This window comes from Mus caroli, chromosome 18, assembly GCF_900094665.2.
Source record: "Mus caroli chromosome 18, CAROLI_EIJ_v1.1, whole genome shotgun sequence".
Taxonomy (NCBI): domain Eukaryota; kingdom Metazoa; phylum Chordata; class Mammalia; order Rodentia; family Muridae; genus Mus; species Mus caroli.
Window position 1 is genome coordinate 9,018,063 of NC_034587.1, and position 8,300 is coordinate 9,026,362.

Sequence of the window (8,300 nt, forward strand, 5' to 3'; positions counted from 1 at the left end):
TGCATAAGATCTTTGCTGTAGGCTAAGAGGGACCAGGGCTGTGTTCTGCCTCTTCTCCCAACACAGAAACCTGCATTTCCCCAAGTTCTTTGATGTGGCAGCCCCAGACCCACCAATAGTTCTGGCCTGGTGATTTCAGAGTTCTCTTGTGCTATGGAGCAGGGCAGTTTGTAGACTGACCCAGACTTTCCATCAGAAAAATGTGTTTTTTGTAGGAACCCTCCTGGTTCCTGGGGACACTGAGGGTGAAGCATCCAGAGCTGGGTGGGACTAAGGAGAAGAGAGGGTCACATTTCCCAGAACTTTCCTAATCACATTGTCCAGGGCAGGGCAGAAAGTGCAGTCAGCAATAACAGGGCTTGCCCTGAGAAGGCCTGTACGTCCTTGTGTGGTCATCAGGCCTGTGGGTGATGTGGTAGAGTAGCCAGAACTATCCCGGAGCTGGAGAGTGACACAGTCCATGCTGGGAGGAGCCCAGGACGGGCATGGTCAGTACAGAAGACAAAGGAGAGAAAGTGAGGTGTGGGCTGCTAGAGAAGGAGGAGCAGAGAGGAGGAAGGGGAGCAGGTCTTCATGAGAACGGAGACAAACTTACAAAGAGGAAACACTGGGGAAAAGCAAAAGGGCAATTCGTGAGGATATACGATCCTGTTGTGGATATGGTCCAATGGCGAAAACCAGCCATAGACGCAGGCTCAACCAGTGTACTACCAAACAGTGTAATCAAGACATTGCACGTGCTCAGCTATAGCCTCTGCAGGCGAAGACAGGAAAGCACACCAGCTTTGTCACCAAGAACCTCAGTACACATGGGGACAGGGAGAATTATAGTCAATTGTTTTCTTTTGAATGGATGGTTATTTATAACATTTTTAAAAAGAGGTGCAATATCGCCCTCTGCTGGACAATTCTAAAGCTGCTCAAAGTTTCAGTGTAACCATCACCTATTAGAAAGGTTTTGCAGGGAAGGATCTGGGAAGAGTTGAGGGAGGGGAGAGAAAGTGATCAAAATATATTACATGTAATTCTCAAAGTCAAGTTAAAATATATATTAAAAATAAAGACTAGCAAGCGTTAAACACAGAAAGGAAGTTGTGTCCCCAGGCAGGGCAGAGTTACTGAGTGACAGTTGAGTTAGAGCAGATCAAGTATCATAAAGTTCTCTTGGCCTGTCTTAGTGTGAGCTACACATGGTCTTTGTCACTCATCTATAAAAGCATACATGTAGGTGCACTTACAAAAAGAAAATTAAAAAATCTGAAGCATCTAAACAATCAGCCAGGTGTTCGTAACGTCTCTGAATTATACGCAGGGTCCGGCAGTGTTTGCCATCCAGCTGGGACCCTTGACTCCAGCCTGGTAAGTAGGGGTCATGGCTACCCTGGAAAACTTCCTGAAATTAACATAAGACACAATTTTCTTATACTGGGCAACCTCACCATGGTTTTAAATTCAAGATGCATAGGTATTATTTTATTAAATGAAAGAATAAGATTTATTTAAAGCTTATATCCTAGAGTCCTGCAGTTAGTTCTTCCTCAAGGTCACGTATAGAGGACTCAAGTTCAATTGCTAACACCCACATGGTGACTTTAAAGCCATTCTTAACTCCAGTTCTAGGGGTCAGGTGCCCACTTCTGACCTTCTTGGGCACCAGCACATATATGGTGTACATACAGACAGGGAGGTAAAACACTCAAATACATCAAATAAAAAATACCCCCTTTTATTACTTTTACTTTTTTTTTTTTTACAATCCAGTCATGCCCCCACAGGTTCTCATCTCATTCTTCCTCCCCCTACCTCCAAGAGGAAGTCCCCATCCTTCTGACCTCCCACCCCTCTCCACTCCCTGGGGCCTCAAGTCTCTCGAGGGCTGGGTGAGTCTTCTTTCACTGAGGCCAGGCCAGACAGTCCTCTGCTGTATACATTTCTGGGGCCTTGTGCAAGCAACCACAGGGGTCCCAGACTTCAGTCTATTGGTTGGGTGTTAAGTATCTGTTTCTGGCTCAGTCAGCTGCTTGTTGGTCCTCTCAGAGGACAACCATGCTAGGCTCCTGTCTGTAACTGTACCACAGCATCAGTAATAGTGTCAGGCCTTGGAGCCTCCCCTTGAGATGGATCCTAAGTCGGGCCGGTCACTGGACAGTCTCCCACAGTCCCCTCTCCATTTTTTGACCCTGTAGTTCTTTTAGACAGGAACAATTCTGGGTCAAGTTTTTGACTGAGGGATGGCAACCCCATCCCTCCACTTGATGCTCTGTTTTTCTACAGGAGGTGGACTCTACAAGTTCCCTCTCCCCACCGTTCAGCATCTCATCTAAGGCCCCTCCCTTAGGGTCCTGAGAGTCTCTCACCTCCTAGGTCTCTGGTATATTCTAGAGGGTTCTCCCAACTCCCCCACCCCCAGGTTGCATGTTTCCATTCATTCTGCTGGCCCTCAGGGCTTCTCTCCCATTCCCCTCAATACCTGATCATGTTCTCCTTTTCCTTTCCCCCTCCCCTCTCCCTTCCTCCCTCCCTCTGCCTCCCATGATTGTTTTCTTCTCCCTCCCAAGCAGGAATGAAGCATCCTCACTTGGGCCCTTCTGCTTGTTAACCTTCTTGAGTTCTGTGGATTGTATCCTGGGTATTCTGTACTCTTTTGGCTAATATCCACTTATCAGTGAGTACATACCATGCATGTCTTTTGGGGTCTGAGATACCTCACTCAGGATGATATTTTCTAGTTCCATCCATTTGCCTGCACAACTCATAATGTCCTCATTCTTAATAGCTGATAGTACTTCATTGTGTAAATGAACCACATTTTCTGTATCCATTTTTCTGTTGTGGGGCATCTGGGTTCTTTCCAGCTCTGGCTACCACCATTTAGGCCTCTATGAATATAGTGGAACACATGCCCCTGTGCAGCATCTTTTGGTTATATGTCCAAGAGTTGTATAGCAGGATCTTCGGGTAGATCTATTTCAAATTTTCTGAGGAACCTCCAGATTGATTTCCAGAGTGGTTGTACCAGTTTGCAATCCCACCAGCAATGGAAGAGTGTTCCTCTTTCTCCACATCCTCACCAACACGTGTTGTCACCTGAGTTTTTGATCTTAGCCATTCTGACTGGTGTTAGGTGGAATCTCAGGGTTGCTTTGATTTGCATTTCCCTGATGATTAAGGATGTTGAACATTTCTTAAAGGCTTCTCAGCCATTTGAGATTCCTCTATTGTGAATTCTCTGTTTAGCTTTGTACTCTATTTTTTGATTGGGTTGTTTGGTTTTTTTTTGTTGTTGTTTTTTTTGTTTTTTTGTGTTTTTTTTTGAGGTTAGCTTCTTGAGTTCTTTATATATGTTGGATATTAGCCCTCTATTGGATGTGGGGTTAGTGAAGACTTTTTTCCCAATCTGTAGGTTGCCAATTTGTCTTATTGACTATGTCCTTTGCCTTACAGAAGCTTTCCAGTTTCATGAGGTTGAATTTATCAATTCTTCATCTTAGAGCTTGAGCCACTGAAATTCTATTTAGAATCCCTTCTACCCCCGTGCCAATGAGTTGGAGGCTCTTTCCCACATCCTCTTCAATTAGACTCAGTGTATCTGGTTTTATGTTGAGATCCTTGATCCACTTGGACTTGAATTTTGTGCAAGATAACAAATATAAATCTATTTTAATTGTTCTATAATCCGATCACCAGGTAGACCAGCACCATTTATTGAAAATGCTTTCTTTTTTCCATTATATATTTTTAGCTTCTTTGTCAAAGATCAAGTGTCCATAAGTGAGTGGCTTTATTTCTGGGTCTTCAATTCTATTCCATTGACCAATGTGTCTGTCTCTGTACGAATACCATGCAGCTTTCATCACTATCACTCTGCAGTAAAACTTGAGGTCAGGAATGGTGATTCCCTCAGAAGTTTTTTATTGTTAAGAATTGTTTTTGCTATCCTGGGAATTTTGTTTTTACATATGAAATTGAGAATTTCTCTTTCCATGTCTTTGAAGAATTGTGTTGGGCTTTTGATGGCGATTGCATTGAATCTGTAGATTCTTTTTGATGACCATTTTTACTATGTTAATCCTACCAACCCATAAGCATGGAAGATCTCTCCATTTTCTGAGGTCTTCTTTGATTTCTTTCTTGAGAGACTTGAGAGACTTGAATTACTTGTTATACAGATCTTTCACTTGTTTAGTTAGAGTTACCCCAAGATATTTTATATTATTTGTGACTATTGTGAAGGATGTTGTTTTCCTATTTTCTTCTTCAGCCCATTTATCATTTGTGTAAAGGACGGCTACTGATTTATTTGAGTTAATTTTATATCCAGCCACTTGACTGAAGTTGTTTATCAGCTGTAGAAGTTCTCTGGTATACGATAATATCATCTGTAAATAATGATATCTTAACGTGTTCTTTGTCAATTTGTAACCCCTTGATCTCCTTTTGTTTTATTGCTCTAGCTAAAACTTCAAGTACTATAGTGAATAGATATGGGGAGAGTGGGGAGCCCTGTTTTTGTCCCTGATTTTAGTGGAATTGCTTCAAATGTTTCTCCATCTAATTTGATATTTGCTGTTGATTTGCTGTATATTGCTTTTATTATGTTTAAGTATGGGCCTTGAATTCCCAATCTTTCCAAGACTTTTATCATGAAGGGGTGTTGGATTTTGTCAAATGCTTTCTCAGCATCTAACAAGATGATCATGTAGTTTTTGTCTTTGAGTTTGTTTATATAACGGATTACATTGATGGATTTCCATATATTAAACCATCTCTGCATCCCTGGGGTGAAGCCTATTTGATCATGATGGATNATCATTTTGATGTGTTCTTGGATTCAGTNNGTGAGAATTTTATTGAGTATTTTTGCATCGATATTCATAAGGGAAATTGGTCTGAAGTTCTCTTTCTTTGTTGGNTNTTTNTGNGGTTTAGGTATCAGAGTAATTGTGGCTTCNTAGAATGAATTGGGTAGAGTACCTTCTGTTTCTATTTTGTGGAATAGTTTGAGGAGAATTGGAATTAGGTCTTCTTTGAAGGTCTGATAGAACTCTGCACTAAACCCATCTGGTTCTGGGCTTTTTTGGTTGGAAGACCATTAATGACTGTTTCTATTTCTTTAGGGGAAATGAGACTGTTTAGATGGTTTATCTGATCCTGATTTAACTTTGGTACCTGGTATCTGTCTAGAAAACTTGTCCATTTCATCCAGATTTTCCAGTTTTGTTGAATATTGGCTTTTGTAGTAGGATCTGATGATTTTTTAAATTTACTCAGTTTCTGTTGTTATGTCTTCCTTTTCATTTCTGATTTTGTTAGTTTGGATACCGTCTCTGTACCCTATGGCTAGTCTGGCTAAGGGTTTATCTATCTTGCTGATTTTCTTAAAGAATCAGCTCCTGGTTTTGTTAATTCTTTGTATAGTTCTTTTTGTTTCCACTTGGTTGATTTCAATCCTAAGTTTGATTATTTCCTGCCATCTACTCTTCTTGGGAGAATTTGCTTCCTATAGTTCTAGCACTTTTAGGTGTGCTGTCAAGTTGCTAGTGTAGGCTCTCTCTAGTTTCTTTTTGGCAGCACTCAGAGCTATGAGTTTTCCTCTTAGGAATGCTTTCATTGTGTCCAAAAAGTTTGGGTATGTTGTGGCTTCATTTTCATTAAACTCTAAAAAGTCTTTAATCTCTTTCTTTATTTCTTCCTTGACCACGTTATCATTGAGTAGAGCATTGTTCAGCTTCCACGTAAATGTTGGCTTTCTATTATTTATGTTGTTATTGAAGATCAGCCTTAGTCCATGGTGATCTGATAGGGTACATGGGATTATTTCAATCTTCTTGTATATGTTGAGGCCTGTTTTGTGACCAATTATGTGGTCAATTTTGGAGAAGGTACCATGAGGTGCTGAGAAGGTAATTCTTTTGTTTTAGGATAAAATGTCATATAGATATCTGTTAGATACATTTGGTTCATAACTTCTATTAGTTTCACTGAATCTCTGTTTAATTTCTGTTTCCATGACCTGTCCATTGCTGAGAGTGAGGTGTTGAAGTCTCCCACTATTATTGTGTGGAGTGCTTTGAGCTTTAGTAAAGTTTCTTTTATAAATGTGGGTGCCCTTGTATTTGGAGCATAGATGTTCAGAATTGAGAGTTCATCTTGGCAGATTTTTCCTTTGACTAGTATGAAGTGTCCTTCCTTGTCCTTTTTTGATAACTTCTTGTTGAAAGTCTACTTTATTTGATATTAGAATGGCTACTCCAGCTTGTGTCTTTAGACCGTTTGCTTGGAAAATTATTTTTCAACTTTTTACTCTGAGGTAGTGTCTGTCTTTGTCACTGAGGTGTATTTTCTGTATGCAGCAAAATGTTGGGTCCTGTTTACATATCCAGTCTGTTAGTTTGTCTTTTTATTTGGGAATTGAGTCTATTGATATTAAGTTTTATTAGGGAAAAGTGATTGTTACTTCCTGTTATTTTTGTTGTTAGAGGTGTAATTATATATGTGTGGTTATCTTCTTTTGGGTTTGTTGAAAGATTACTTTTTTGCTTTTTCTAGGGTGTAGTTTCCCTCCTTGTGTTGGTGTTTTCCATCTATTATCCATTGTAGGGCTGGATTTATGGAAAGATGTTATATAAATTTGGTTTTGTCATGGAATATCTTGGTTTCTCCGTCTATGATAATTGAGAGTTTTGCTGGGTATAGTAGCCTGGGCCAGCATTTGTGTTCTCTTAGGGTGTGTATGACATCTGCCCAGGATCTTCTGGCTTTCATAGTCTCTGGTGAGAAGTCTGATGTAATTGAGGTGTGTTTCATGTATGCAGCAAAATCCTGGATCCTCCTTGCATATCCAGTCTGTTAGCTTATATCTTTTTATTGAGGAATCAAACCTATTGGTATTGAGAGATATTAAAGACAGATGACTGTTAGTTCCTGTTATGTTTGTTGTTGTAGGTGGCATTATGTGTATGTGATTTTTTTTTTCAATTTGGTTTTGTCATGAGATGATTAATTTCTTATTTTTCTTTGGTGTGTAGGTACCTTTCTTGTGTTGGAGTTTTCCTTCTAGAATCCTCTGTAGGGCTGGATTGGTAGATATATTTTGTTTAAATTTGGTTTTGTTATGGAATATTTTGGTTTATCTGTCTATGATGATTGAGTGTTCTGCAGGGTATAGTAGCCTGGGCTGGCATTTGTGTTCTTTTAGGGTCTGCAATGACCTCTCTCCAGGATCTTCTGGTTTTTAGGGTCTCTCTTGAGAATTCTGGTATAATTCTGATAGGTCTACCTTTATATGTTACTTGGCCTTTTTTCCTTACTGCTGTTAATATTTTTTCTTTGTTCTGTGCATATAGTGTTTTGATTATTATGTGATTATTTTCTGATTCAATCTATTTTGTGTTCTAGAGGCTTCTTGTACATTTACAGTCATCTCTTTTTTTAAGCTGGGGAAGTTTTCTTCTATGATTTTGTTGAAGACGTTTTCTGGCCTTTTGAGCTAGGAATCTTCATTCTCTTCTATTCATGTTATTCTTAGCATTGTGAACTTTATTTCCTGGATGTTTTGGGTTAGGAGTTTTTTATGTTTTTGTATTTTCTTTGACTATTGTGTCAATATCTTCTAAGGGATCATCTACACCTGAGATTCTCTCTTCTATCTCTTGTATTCTGTTGTTGATGCTTGCATCTGTAGCTCATGACCTCTTTCCTAGGTTTTCCATTTCCAGGGTTGCCTCCATTTATGCTTTCTTTATTGGTTCTACTTCCATTTATAGGTCTTGGATCACTTTGTTCAATTCCTTCACCTGTTTGATTGTGTTTTCTTGTATTTCTTTAAGGGATTTATTTCTTTCCTCTTTAAGGGCACACCTGTTTACCTGTGTTTTCCTGTATTTCTTTCAGTGAGTTATTTATATCCTCCTTAAAGGACTCTATTTTCTTCATAAGATAGGATTTTAAGTCAGCATCCTGGATTTCAGTTGTGTTGGGGTATCCAGGGCTTGCTGGGTTCTGATGGTGCCAAATAAATTGACTTCTGCTGTTTATGGTCTTGTGCTTGCCTCTCAACAACTGGTTATCTCTAGTGTTAAGTGGCCTGGGTGTCTCTGTCTGGAACCTGCCTCCTGTGTCCTTGAGTTGCTGCAGGTCTCCTGGGAGACCTGTTACCCTGACCTCTCCTGGGAGGTTTTCAGACTGTGGGGTCTTCAGAGGGGCAGACAAGCTGATGATCTATTGCCCTGGGTGCAGCAGACCTCCTAGGAGGCCTTCAGACTGTGGGGTCTTCAGAGGGGCAGACAAGCTGATGATCT